This window comes from Rattus norvegicus, chromosome 17 (genome assembly GCF_036323735.1).
Source record: "Rattus norvegicus strain BN/NHsdMcwi chromosome 17, GRCr8, whole genome shotgun sequence".
Classification (NCBI taxonomy): domain Eukaryota; kingdom Metazoa; phylum Chordata; class Mammalia; order Rodentia; family Muridae; genus Rattus; species Rattus norvegicus.
This window is the reverse complement of record NC_086035.1, coordinates 39,050,001-39,065,500: the sequence shown is the minus strand read 5'-3', so window position 1 is coordinate 39,065,500 and position 15,500 is coordinate 39,050,001.

Sequence of the window (15,500 nt, the reverse complement as noted above, 5' to 3'; positions counted from 1 at the left end):
GGGAAGAAAAAGGGCTAATTTTCATAGCCACATTTCTGTATTTTAGTAAAACAACTAAGATTCAATGAAAACATTTTCAGACACACTCAACAAAAGAAAGGGAGGAAAGGAGGAAAGGGAAAAAAGGAAAGGAAGGATGGAAAGAGGAAGAGAAGGAAGAATATGGAAAGCAAGAAAGGAAGGAAGGTAAGGAGGGGAGATCCACATGGAAAAGAGAATTTTAGTAGAAGTCATTTTTTAAAAAACGTATTCACAAAATTTATATGGAAGACCTCAAATTAGCTATTATGAGTAAATCAACTTTTAAAAATTCTAAATATTTGAAGGAATATTTAGAATATTTGCAATTTCTTAAGTTTGAATATTAATAAGGAAATATAAATTATAAAAATAAAATTTTCTAAAGGAAATAATTATTACAGGGTATTAGCAATAATTAACAACCAGCAGAGGAAACATACAAAGTAGAACTAAATCTGTTAATCATGTTTTTATGTTTGTGAAGAGAAAATAATATGTGCAATGAGAAAAATGCAGAGGTTTATGAAGCACTATCTGGAACACCAATAGCTACATAATTGATTTTCTAATTGGGGGAAAAGAGGAAGGATAAGAGAATATTCGATGACATAAAAAAATCTAAAATTTGGCAAACAAACCCCCCAAAAAAAACAAAACAAAAAACAAAACAAAACAAAACAAAAACCAAAAACAAAACAAAACAAACAAAAAATGCCCAAAAAACAATAAAACAAAAAACAACAACAAAAAACGTTAATCTTCCCATGTAAATAAGATATTCACAAGTTAAATGAATTCCAAACAAAAGAAGCCCAAAGATATTCTTTATCTAGACTAATTATAGAAAAAGTCTCAAGAAAAAAAGAGAAAGCGTGAAAGTGGAACTCTCACTAGGATATCTAGCGTTTAAATGTCACATAGGAACAGGTTTAGTAAGTCCCACATATTGACAATGCCAGTGGAAAATGAGTCAGCCTTAACGAGAAGTATGAGCTCATGTCTGCTACAACAAAGATCAACCTTTAAATAACATGCTAAAATAAAAGCAAACACAAAAGTTACATGCATTGTCTGATTTTGTAATGCTATTGCTTCTGGAATAAGGAAATCCATAGGGAAGGAAAGTATGTCAGCATTTTTAAGACTAGGGAAGAGGTCTCTGAGAGTTATTGGATATTAGTATGGATTTGGCTTGACTTGTGACACATTTCTAAGTTTGTGTAGTTGGATGTATGGACTCTTACAGTTTAACAGTGTGTGTGTGTGTGTGTGTGTGTGTGTGTGTGTGTGTGTGTGTGTGTGTGTGTGTGAATGCCAGAAAGAGCCAGAGATCAACATTTGGCTTTTGGCAGATTGAATTCAGGCAATTATCCTATGCATTAGCGATCTCCAATTTCACTCATTTAAATCTTCCTTTGACCAGGAGACTGCCCTGTGACACAAGAGCTGAGTTTCACGGCTCTCAATAATGACTGCTCTACAGGAAAGTCCCACAGCACTCCTGGGGACAGTAGAGAAGGAAGAATGTGAGTGAAGAAGGGGTCACTTAGTTGCTTCTTGCTGTGCCTCAGGGAGAGTTCTCTGATGTCAGCCCTGCCTGAAGATGTCTTGAGTCAATTTTTGTGGTAACTGATCCCTTTTTTTACCCTCTAGGGTTATTCTTGGTAACCTCAAGAAATGAATGGTCATTTTCCTAAACTAGTACAGAGATTTTGAGAAATGCTTCCACTGAGTTGCTTCTTTTGCTACTCTCCAGCTAAAGCTTACTGACCTTGTTTGCCAACTCTAGTTGGCTTTATATATAACCAAGTGTCTGTATGGTTACAACATCTCTGCCAGTCTGTCTCAGCACAGACTTTTCTGATAATAAACTTGTTCTAACATGTCCTTCATTAACTTGTTTAATATCTTTTTGTCCCTTTCAATCAGCTCTTCATCTACAACCTGCTTTGGCTCTACCGTTCTACGAGATCAGTGAGCTGTCACTTTCTACCTCCTTTTCTAGGTTTTAGTTTATTGGCACTGGGCCTTTGCTTTGGTTAAATATTCTCTTGTTATTTCTGTTTGGGTGTCATATTATTTTAAACCCTTTGCTGTACTTCACAATAAAATAAGAAAAATAATCAAAGGTCCAATGTAGCAATCATCAAGGACTGGTTTACACAGCATCAAGAAATTTCTATCCCACAGTACCAAGTCAGACATTGGACCTTTTGAGAAAACAGGTCTGCAAGCTACTTCAGGTTATGTAATACAGGTAAGAGAGAAATAAATACCATGCCTTATTGTACTGCTTCTATTGTTAGGGGCCATCCTGAGCTATACCTCCACGAGCAGACTACTATGCATTCTTATTCTGTAGTATACTGGCAGATATATCACATCAGCCATCAGCCAGGATTTTCCTCTGTCTCCAGTTTAACAGCACCTAGCTGAGAAGAATTAAAATACTTGGTCAAAGTTGGATATATGGAAAAAAAAAAGAAAGAATACCTGTACCTTTATATTCAATATCATATTTAATAATAAATTTTCATAGCAGTTCCTTTGTCATTAAAATATTATATATATATGTCTGTGATATATGTATATATGTATATGTATACATATATGTATATATATATACATATATATTTTACACACGCACATACACATATATATGGGTTGGTGTGGTAAACCTTCAGTCCTAATACTGAGATTGATGAAGAATTTTGAATTTAAGTCTATCCAAGGCTACATAATAAAATCTTGTCTCAAGAAACCAAAGGAAAAAAAATTAAATAACTCACTTTTTATGTGCCTGGTTCAGTCTATTTTCATTTCCTACAGACTTCTTCAGATTTCAATTCTGAAACATTTAGACTTTCTGTTATCACTTATTTCTTGTGCCAGTGCTGTATGTCCTAAACTTTATTTCAGCACACAGTTCTTTTCATTTGCATTTTTATTTGTTACACACCAAATAGTTCAACATTAGAAAAACAGAGCTGCTCGAAAAATATTTTTAAATTTAATTTATTACAGTTCTTATTAATTCTGTCTGCTTCTCCTCCGTTCCCTTCTGATTGGTATAAAGCTTACGACATGTGCTATATCCTGAAACACAGCTCAGAGTTAATAATCTCTGAGGAACATGATCTAGTCTAACACATTCAAGTTCTACTTTTAGAAAACTCCAGGGATTTTAAACACTGGCTTTCCGTATTTTACTATCTCATTAATATTTGTTCAGATCTATGGCGATACCAGGAGGTAGATAAGGGGTCCACAAATCTTTGGATTTGTTTAAAATTGGTGTTTAATGCATATTTATTTATTTTTTCTTCCCAAAGCATTTGGAGAGAGCTGGGCTGTGAAGTCCCTGGGGGAAATGGTTTTCTTGACACTGCTTCTGTGTTTTCTCACACCCGCATAACTGGCCCTGGAACTTGAAAACAGGAAAGCTGGGGAGGAAGCAGGTCCTTCTGTTCATTCCAGTGAATCCACTGGGACACTGAGTATGTGGATATTTTGAGTTCTCTGTGACACTTGAGGCTGCAGTTGAAGGGGAAGCGTAAAGAAATTTCTAAGCTAGCAAACCAGTTGTAATTACAATGTTTCTACTTTGTAGTCAACAGAAGTTCAAATAATTTTTATCATTGATAATGTCTTAACTATATAGCAAAATCTGAGATTTTGGTGAAACCAAATGGTGGTTCTTCACAACTTACATAAGAATATCATCTTGTCAACATATATAAATACACGGATATTTGCCAGCAGAATAAACAAACATCTAGGCTATTGATGGATATTTTTGTACTTTTCTTTTTTGAACAGCTAACAAAGACATAAGGGGAGTGGCTTGGTTCTTGTATAGTATGGTATTGTGCTAAATTAAAAGCATACTTATAAAAAATTTAGGATTTTACCTCAAGTATTATTTGGAAAGATACTAAAACTTAGAGAAGTTGTTCTTCCTTCTGCCTCAGCATGAAGGCTAGACTGGGAATACAGGCTTATGTGGAGAACTGAGAGGCCCTTCTTCTCTAATCACTGCTCACAGGCTTTTGTGGAGTGACATCCCATTGATGCTAAGCTGATAAATGCTCTAGGAATGCACGTGGAGACACAGAGATAAGAGACTGAATGGGTGTGACTATAATCCCTGCAGATATTTTGCCAGGAGCCCTTCTATGTGATTGAATGATTATGGCACACAACCATCCTACATAACACCAAGGGCCCATTAAAAGCTATTTTTGTTTCATTTTTATAAAGATTAGATTTGATTTTCTGTTTCTTTTTTTTTTTCGAGAATGGCACTCTGACTTTTGTAGTAATTAACTGGAAGTTATAATTGATATAATTGATAGGCAGGATATAACATAGCGAACATATTTCTATGTGTAACGAAGAATTGTCCACATTTTCCTGGCTCGATATGAAAATTTCCCAGTGAACTTCAGCCAGATTGGCCCATTGTTTTAGGGTTGTCACTAAAAAAATTCCCGAATTCAGTTTGATTATTTAGAGAATCATTGGAACTCTCTGTAAAACAAAGAAGTGTGTGTGGAGGGGCAGTGATCATGGGTTGCTTTTGTCTTGTACTGTTTTGTTAGCCATATGACAGAAACAGGGTGCTTTGCTGCACACACTGCTACAGCTCATTATGACTGCCTTTTTCCTTTCCTCTGACTCCCCCTTTGTTTCCTTGAGGGATGTAGATATTACATCAAACCATTCAAAACAGCATTGCTCTGTTATGGATGGCCACAGAGTTATTTGCATTACTATGAAAAAAAAATGGTAGCACTAACCTTTAGCTTTTTTATAGAAAACAAATAGAAATCAAATATGTATATACAAAACAGATATATATGTATATGTGTGCAATTTTTATAAATATAAATGTGTGTGTCAATATATATAACAAGATTTTGTATCAACCTCCCCTCTTCTTTGAAACAAAAGAAATCCATTTTTAAAGCAAAAAGCAAATACATTCTTTTAGAAATGGAATTATAATTTTTCAAATAACATTTGACATGATTGGTTACAGATTTCTTTATGGTAACAAATGATTGATAAGCCATCAAATTCACTAGTGCTTTAACGAAATAAAGGGAAAAACTGGCAATTCCTTGCACTTGTAAATTCACTGGATTTCCTTCAGAGACTAAATATTAAACAAGAATTGCAATTTGCAGTCCATGAAATATTCAGATGGTTTCCTTTAAGATTCTATTTTAGCTTTTATATCCAGTCATGTGACTATACAATTTTATCATCATTCATAAAAGGCAGTTCTGCGACACACTGCCTGTCAAGGACCAGGAATATTTACACACTTTCCTATAAAGCATCCAACCCTTTATAATGGATCCCACTCTGAACCTCACTTCAGAGAGCCCTTTCTGGAAAACTCTGAAGTATCCTGCTTCCTCCTGTTCTCATGCAGACAAATTTGATAAGGTATCTTTCTCAAATCAGCTGTCCTGTAAGATTTTTCACAAGAATGGGAATTATTTATTCACCATTGTAGTCTCTAGAAATGACTGAGCACTTGGAAGGTGGCTAGTGCATTTAAAGCTGTGATAAACAAGCTAAAAGACCTAAGATTAAAGAGGTTGGATATAGTGGAAAGATCAGAGGGGAAGAGAGGAGCTCTCACAGGAGCAGAAATAGTATTTATTTTTATGGAGATACATGAAGAACACATTGTTGTAGTTTGCCCTGAAGTTATCTGTATTTTGATGCTAATTCCACTGCCCCTAGGACAGCTGCCTAGTCATGCACTCAGGACTCAGGTGACTTCACCAGAACCTCCCCATTGAATTTGTAAAGTACAGGTGAGGGGCAGGTACAGGACAGAAGGAGGCCTGTCATTGGAGGAGAAGGAAAGATGGGCAGGAGAGAAGTTTGAAAGAAGAGGAGGAGACTAGTGGAGAAAGGAAGAGACAGGACGGGGGAGAGGGTGAGAAGCCATGGCCAGTGATGTTACGATTCTGCTCTGTGTATTTACAGGCTGTTATCAATGTTCCTATGGGATGGATGGTACCGGGCTTTGTATGTTTAAGTGGGCAATTATGTCTTATCAATTGGATCTAAGATTATTGTGTTATGTGTTGTTTTATGTGACGGTTTGAGTGTAGGAAAGTGTGTGGTGGCAGGAGACACTGGGCCGCTGAGGAGTTGGGGTGTATTTCCGCCAAGATATCTAGCAGATATCTTGGGGCACCGTGGTGTGGACCTTGCGAGGTAAAAGACAATACTATTTTTATTTTTATATGTTTACAACAACAACACAGGAATGGGAAAACTGAACGTTTAAGAAGAGAGAAAGAAGCATAAGCAAGGGAAATTGGGAAAGGATAACCAACACTACAGACCATTTGATAGGTCATCTTGAAATCTGTTCTATAGTAGCTTCTTAAACTATGGACATATCTTAGAGACATCTACACAGAGTCATCAAATAACAGGGAGCTAATGCCCCAACTAGACATCTTTGTCACCAAGTAAAACCTGCACTGCCACAAACTTAATTGAGTCTTTGGACAAAGGGGCCCAGTAAAAATCCCCAAACTACTCAAGCTTCTAAGAGGACTATTGGTTTCTTCCCCAAACTAAAGGCAAAGCCCCATAGCTGAAGACAACACTTACATATCTCAGTCAATACAGAGAAAATTATCTGGTACGTAACTATATCCTTGACCCCTACTGACCAGAGGACAAAAGTATCCACCAAACCATCTAAAAATCCCGTTATTTCCAACAATGAGCAGCCTTCATGGCATACTGGTACAATAGTGGTTCTTAAATAGTGGGAGCAACAACTACTCTATATTTTATTTAAGATCCATTCCAGACGATCGAACCCATGACTGAACCAGTTCTGGCAACCAATGAAGAGACTACATAAACCTTTGGCTTAAAGAAAAACCAAACAGTATTGTTATGCTAAAGGAATACAGTGATTGAGTGATCTCTAAAGACATTCTGATATACCCAAAGATCAGTGCTTTTTCAGCCTTCATCAGAGAAGCTTCCTCTTGCCTTAAGTTGGAACTAACACAGAACCACAACTAGACAATGTGCAGAGTGAGAGACTTTGGAATAGTCAGTGCGAAGTGGGATGTCTTCACTGAACCCTACTGTAGTGGAATTTTCCACTAATTGATTAAGTAATAAATACAAGAAGCCAATCACTGGGCTTCACTGAGGCGGGCTTTCCGGGGTCCCAGAGAGGAAGAGAGAAGGCTGGAGCACACTTCGTTTTAGACAATGGGAGCAAAGTGGGTGAGATTTCGGTCGGGGACTGATAGTTCTGGTGGCAGAATCCATCAGGATCTGCTACCAGAATATTCCTAACATAGAGTGAATTTAGGATGGTCGATTCTGCGTTGAGCGTTTGTGTTATTTGTTTATTCTAAAGTAAGATTGTCTGGCGTTTTCCATTCCATAGCGACACAGGTGGACCAGAGGGAAAGAACACAGTGGAGGTAGAATTCAGCCAGGCTTTGGGACAGGAAGATTTGGCAAGGGCTGAACTCCAGAGGAGAAGTAGCAAGCGGAGCAGGATGGCAAAAGTGTGTACCCAGCTAGCTACAGAAATTTGAGATTGCTGAACTGGTTTGGCAGCATCCAGCCACAGGGGTTAGATGACCAGGAATGTGACCCTGTTCTGTGCCAAGCGAACCCTGATAAGTTGGGCAGACACTGCATGGGGTTAGCCATGGGAGACTGCGAGGGCCTGAGAGTAGCTGGCAATAGCGTGGATTTTTGTTTTTAGTTATGACACGCAACAGAACCTTCTCTTCAGAGTTCAGAGAGCTATGCAGAAGAAATGGAATATTGTAATAGTCACGGGAGACGGATGACACTAACAAAACTATGTCTTCTGCGTACAACAGGACTAATGGACATATGAATTCACAGAGACTTTACAGCAGGAATAGGGCTGCCCGCAAAAGTCAGATGGTGCTGAGACAGGAGAATAGACATGAGTTCTCATAATGCTAGTTATTATTAATGATAATAATTATTATTAATCAATAATTACCACATAGGTATCTTCTTTCTAATTCGTCAATCTAGTAACATATAGTACTATCTGTTTTCTTTCACATCATAAACCTATGGTCTAAAATGTGATTATGTGTTATGAGAAGTAAAGGGAAAGGAGAGCAGCCCTGTACTTCTGCCTCAGACGGGAGGAAGGAGGAATACTCTAACAGTGGAAATGAGGCTCGAAACCACAGGTAAAGAGAAAGAATGTTTAAATGTAAATGATTTGCCCAGCCATAATGGATTTTATTTAAAAGCTAGTTGAGGAATTAGAAAACTCAAATGGCCCTGAAAACTTACTTTCCAGCTTACACATTGTGAAGATTATTGAATGTAATACATTTTTATTAAATTGAACTAAGTAGAGTAAAGAAAAAAATGATTAAGGGTTTAAATGGTTTTACTATGTTTATGATGCTAGATGTAAAATCGGTTCTTGCCACTTGGTAACTTTGACTTGTTCCTTTCCGCTGTAGTCATGGCTTTCTACCTCCATTGTATAGTTTCCTTAGCATTATTCCACCATAGCCTTTTCTAATGTCCCTAATCCAATAGGCCTTTCAATTTCTCTATCATCTACCCATCTCTATGCCTGTCTGTCGGTCTTTCCATCTACACATATATAATATGTATACACACATAAATACATAATGTATACTTATACACATACATATATAAATACACACACATGTTAACATTTTGCAAAGTGGAGAAAAACAACAAAATCACAGCTCATTTTTTTCAGGTTTTCAGAATACTTACTAGGTGAAATGCCCTTGGAAACAAATGACTGCAATATACTGAGATTTTTTAACTTTTAATTTTTTGGTTTTGTTCCCTATCCATAAGGGTTGTGAGAGTTGACAGCTGCTGTTCATATAAGAGTAATTTAAATTACTCAGGGTCACAAGTTATGCCCATGTATAGACACTAGCTCTTCATGATTAATTGATGCTGAAGTATATTGACTGGCAATCCCTCTCCATTCTCTCTCCATTGCTGTTTGTTTCTGTCTCTTTATCTCTCTGTTTCTTTGTCTCACTCATGTGTGGGTGCATATGTGTGTGAAGATGCATATGTCTATGTGTACCTGTGTGTGTACATGTATGTGTGTCTGTTAGTGTGACTGTTTATGAACGTGTGTTTATATGTGTGTATATATGTACATCTGTGTGTATATGTGGGAATATGCTGTTTTTGTACATGTATATATGTGTGTTTATATGTGTGTATATGTGTGGTTGTGTATATGTTTGTATATGTGTGTGCATATATGTATGTATGTTTAGGTATGTGTGCCTGTGTCCATGTGTGTGTAGGTGTGTATGTGCATATGTGTTTGCATGTGTATATGTGTCTGTGTGCACGTTTGTTTGTGTATACATGTGTGATTATGTATATATATATGTAAATATATATGCATGCGTTTGTATGCATGTGTGTATACATACATACATATGTATGTATGTATGCATGTATATGTGTGTGTTTGTACGCATGTATTTGAACTTGTATACATTTGTATGTGTGTTTGACTATAGAAGTGTATATGAGTATGTATGTATGTGTGAGTATGTATGCATTTACATGTGTATATATGTGTATGTGTGTACATGTATGGATGGGTATGTATGTACATGCATGGATGCATGTATACATGTATAAGTGCATTTATTTGAGTGTGTATGCACATGTGTTTGTATGTAAGCATATGCCCACATATGTGCATGTGCATGTATGTGTATGTACATTCATATGTGTATGTACATTCATGCATGTATGTATGCATGTGTGTATGTGTATGTTAATGTATTGTGTGCATGCATGTATGTATGCATGTCTGTATGTGTATGTTAATGCATGTGTATATATGCATATGTACATGCATGTATGTATATTTGTGTCTGTGTGTATGAGTCTGTATGTGTTTGTATGTTTGTGTGTGAGTGTGCATTTGTGTCTGCATGTATGTTTGTGTGTTTATGTGTATGTGTTTGCATGTGTTTATGTATATGTATGTGTGAGTCTGTGTTTATATGTATATGTGTCTGTATGTCTGCATATGTATGTGCGTGTGTGCGTGTACATATAAGCATATGGGTATGTCTCTGTGTTTGGTTTATCTATGTGTATATGCATGTATTTGTGTGTATGTGTGCATGAGTTTATGTGTCTAAGGGTGAATGCATATATGCTTTTGTGTGTGTGTGTATGTGTGTGTGTGTGTGTGTGTGTGTGTGTGTGTGTGTGTGTGTGTAGAACCCAATGTATAGAGAGGAAGGGAGGAAAGGGAAGAACAAAGCAAAATAAGTTTAGAATCAAGTTTGCATTTAATTTCTCCTATTTCTCATCCTTTTTAGTAAGTGGCCAGTAAAATTTGCCCTATCCTAAGCATTAAACTATCAAACATCTTTCAACATGAAAACCCCTCATTCCAAGTTTCATCTGTCTTCCAGGAGGGCATGAGATCTATGTGTTGAATTCAATTCAGACCTGTAAGATATTATTTTTATATTTTCTGTGTCTAGACATTGAGCTTAAGAGATTGTATCATTTACATTTTTATTTGTATATTTCGTGTCTTAGGAGCCAGCACACAAGCACTCACATGAGTACCCATGCCTGAGTGGTGTTTGTGTCCATTCCCTACTGCTCTATTGTGTTTCAGTAGCATGTGACTGCCCTCCCATCTTCTTTGTCTGCCTTATGAGCCTAAACATAGCTCTGGACTGTAATCACACTGCCAACACAATCTGCAAACCTGTGACCTGAATCATCCTGAAAAGCCAGTGGAGAGGCAGCTGTGACAAAAAAAAGTGCAACTGTCACTGAAGTACAGCCCTCTCTCACCCAGTGGCACCAGGTACTGTCACCCTGATCTTTTCCATTCTCTGGATGGAAAATGTTGAACCACAGTCCTGACTATCTGCATGTAAAATTATCTGTTTAACTAGTGTTATCACAAGACTGTAACATGAGGAAATTAATCTGATTCCCAGCTAATGCTGAATGAATAATGTTTGCCATCTCTGAATTTACTAAAGGTGATTATCAATAGGAAAAACTTCAAAATCATGCTAAAGTATTACATTTGAGGTCATGTAAGAAAAATATTTTTGTACCAAAAGGCCTTCGACAACTGACTCCTTACATTTTAACCATGAAGTTAGCTGTCTGATATTTATAAAACAGTATGATTACAGAGGCAAAGAATCATTTACTTCACGGACAATAATAGTTGTATATGTAGTCAATTTAGAAAACACCTTACTGCTTCATATTTTTCCTAAAGTTCTGACCTGCTTTTTCATGTTTTAAATATTCCACAGTTATGGGGATTGTTTCACTTACAGTGTGATTACAGAGACCATGTTTAGTTTAATTCTATACAATAAACACTTAGTGGATTCTTCACATGTGCCACGTAACCAGAACCCAGAAGGCAAATGAGATGAAATGCTCTCTCTAAAGGATTCTATGTCTATCTGGAAAGGGAGAAATAATTCAATCCTTATGACCCAGAAATGCTGAGCTGTGGTGGGAAAATACCATGAAAATATTCCAACCAAAGAAAGGAATGTTTGCTGAAGTATTCAGGAGGAATCTCATGGGCTGAGGATGAGATGCTCTGTGAGAAAAGTAAGTCCAAGGAATGTTGCTCATACTCAGAATATCAAGATCAAAGGAAAGGAGATAGAAAAACTTTCATTTTTGCTTTTAATTTTTCTCAAGTATAACCTATGGGCCAAGCAGGGGCAGGTGCTGAACTGAGGAATTCTGGGGCCCACTGTGAATCATATTTTCTTGCATAGCAGATGAACTTAATACAGCCTTACACGACAGTCAAGCCCCTTGTTTAGAGATATGGGCAACAAATAAAGAGTAGAATTGACTTAGAGAAATCAGCTAGTGAGTTATTCAAGAAATTCACGGAAAAGATTGTGTTGTTCTGAAATGAGATGGTAGCCATCAGTGAGAGAAGAAAAAAGGAAACATGGTACTATAATTATTAGGAGAACATTTCCACAGACATCACTATATTTAACTTTTATAGTGATGGTTATCTAACCATATGGTTAGAAATGACTTTGGTGCAAATGGGGAATCAAATGATAACACTAGAGTTGGAATAAGTAAGGCATAAAAGTTCTATCCTGGAAACAGATACATTTTTATCATCTTCTTAAAAATCTGAAGAGTAGATGACAATATAGTTATAAATTATGAGAATGGGGGCAGTTCTTAATGAATGGTTAGCATTAAAATCATTAAATTAGACAGGAATCTGAGTCCTCACTTATAGTGTACCAAGACTGGAAGTAGTCTGGAGGGTGACTAGGTGATGTTAGTTACTCTTTTATTGCTATGAAGGTACAGCGTGAACAAGGCCGCTCTTATCAAACAAAGCACTTAATTGGGGCTCGCTTACCATTTGTGGAGCTAGTCCATTATCATCCGGGCAGGGACCATTGTGGCACAAATGGCACTAAGGCATTAGCTGTAAATTACATTCCACAGAAGGCTGAGGGAGAAAAACTCTGGGTCTGTCCTGGGTTTTGAAACCACAAAGCCAACCCAGAGTAATACACTTCCTCCATCAAGACTACACCTACTCCAAAAAGGCCATAGCTCCTAGTCTTTCTAATTCTTTCAAATAGTGCCACTCCTTGGTGAATAAGCCTTCAAATATATAAGCTTTTGGGACCATATTCATTCAAATTACTACATGTGTTTAAGACACACACACACACACACACACACACACACACACACACACACACAAATAGTCCAATGAGTACAGACAAAAAGGATACTCAGAGAAGTAGGGCTGAGTAGACAATGCTGCTCCATAAACACATTAAATGTGCATGATACCTGATTTCCCGTGTGCTTGTTTTGTTTATTCAGGTGAAATGTTGGTGTTTCTAGAATAGAACAGCAATCTGGTTAACTTTCAGCTTGAAAAAAAATCATGTCACTGTTAGTAGAAAAAAATAAATATATGCCTTTCTTCATCTCAATCTTTCAACAATTCCATACTGGATAAAAATCAGGAAAACAAAGAAGAAAAAGGGCTGAAGCACCACTTGTTTGCCTTCCAGGACACCCTACTATCTTCCAGAATACCATAAGATAGAATTCTTTACTATGACTCTCTTCTCTGAGGTTTCAGTCCTGTTCTCAGATCTGCTGATTTTTGGCCAGAGTGGTAGGCAGAAAAGCAAGGAGACTAGAAGAGGCAGGGGAAAGGAACTCAGGACTGTAGGAGTACATCCTCAGTGAACTTCCTCTATTTACATACACATCCCAAATTAATGTCACCTTCTCTGTGGGAATGGAGCCATATCTGCAAAACATACGCATGTATGGAGCATGACTGATTCAACTCATCAGGCAAAGGCGATAAATACGCTTCCTAAAATCCTGAAAGTTGGAGGATTTGAGTCTTTAAAACTTCACATATTTTAACCAATATTTTCTCTTCTAGTTTGATGTAGGATTCTCTTTCATTATTGGAAATCAGTTTGGTTGGATGTGGTGCCAATGGCTGTGGAGTTTACTGTCAAGCGCTTTTCACCAGTGTTTAGAAATTGAATTTGCTGTCATAAACTTGGGGCCATGAAGTTGAGTATCATAAACCACTTCTCTTTGAACTAAGCTTTGCACACTACTCTTGATAAAACAGAGTGTGGATGAGGCAGACACTGTCAGCATTCATTGTGGCATAGAGCAGAGGCTCTTTAAGAAGGAGGAAGCAGATGTGATGTGTATCAAAATCGAGTCTTGAGGAATGACAACTGCTCATTGCACTTGAACATGCCAAGTCCCAGCTTAAGCTTCCCAGGAGCCTCGATTTAGAGATCTTCTATATGTATATACAAAGAATATGCTGAGCCCAGGAGACATGTAGGGGGACTGCAGGGCTTGAGAATGAGAGTAAGCAGAAGCAAGAATGCTAGCAAACGTATATACATATTTTCGAATGTGTACACATTTCCTGACAGAGAAATCATTACCTACATTAGTTCAAAGTGGTCTAAGAGTTAAAAACAATGGAATTCCAATAATTTCAATATTTTTAAAGCGTGATAAAAATGTAAACACACACAAGTGAAAATAATAAATTCCATCTAGATAGCGTATTGCATATTTTATTATTATTCCTTACCACTTACAGATTCTATATCTTGTTGCTGTAATAAAAGCCATCCTAAGTTTTTAAATCCATGGTCATTCCCTGATGTGTTTGTGATGTCTTTAGTTTCCTTTCCAATTCTTCCATTTCTCCCACCATTGTTGAATCTTCTGCAATAATAATAGACCTCCCACTATTTCCATGCTGATCATTCGTCCAAACATTCTGAGGAGAAACAGGCTACTGGGCACTCGTTTTGTTTCTTTTGCTATGATAAAGTACCTTGACAAAAATTATTTAAGGCAGAAAAAGATTATATTCGCTTACAGTTACTGCATGGAGGCCAGGGTTAAGATAAACAAGATAATCACATCCACCAGTCAGCAGCAGAAGGCAGTATGCTTAGGGCTTATACATCATCCAAGGTCTAAACTTAGGGCATGATTTCATCCTCATTGGGCGGGGTCTTCCCAAGCCAATTAACATAAGCAGATAAATCCACAAAGATGTGCCCATAGGCTAACCTAGATCATTGTAGATAATTTCTCACTGAGACTCTTTTCCCAGAGGACTTGGGGTTATGGCAAGCAAATATTACATTTTTCAATATATCTCAAACACCATTTTCAAATAATTTTAGAGCTTTCCTTTCATGGGATAGTTTAGATTCTAACTTTGAGACACGTACTTGCATGGTCAGATTGAGTGCTGAAAATTGTCATATCTCAATATAGTTCTACAAAATATATATTCAGAATATTACATGCCTTTGTAGCCCAAATAATATAGAGAGGAGTCAGGTTCCGTCTCTTATTTCTCATTGCACAGCGATGATAACAAGCCTATTAACTATTTTGGTATAACAAATTATTAATGGCACTGGTCATTGGATAATATACATATAAATTCAGAGAGTTTAATCAGTTGCAAATATATAGTGCAAAGTATTATATTCTGACAACTTATTAAAACTTTAAGTAGGATTCCAAGCCCTCGGGCTACTTGATTTTTTAAAGTTAAATTTTCTTCTGCGATAGCAGTATATGACACTTGTCAAAAAACCAGAGCCATGATGGCTGCAGGCAACTTTCCAAAAATAAAATAGCAGTATCCATCAGTAAAGTGCGCATGCCTTGGTCTGCTTTAATGGACACTAATTCCTACAGCTATGTTTTGCCTGTGACTTGGCTAGAAAATACTGTGCTTTGTGTTATAGCACTAAGCAAATTATACTTTGTCCATCAAGGTGTAAAATCAGAGTGGGCAGGCTGCATCTCACAAGGCTGAGTATCAG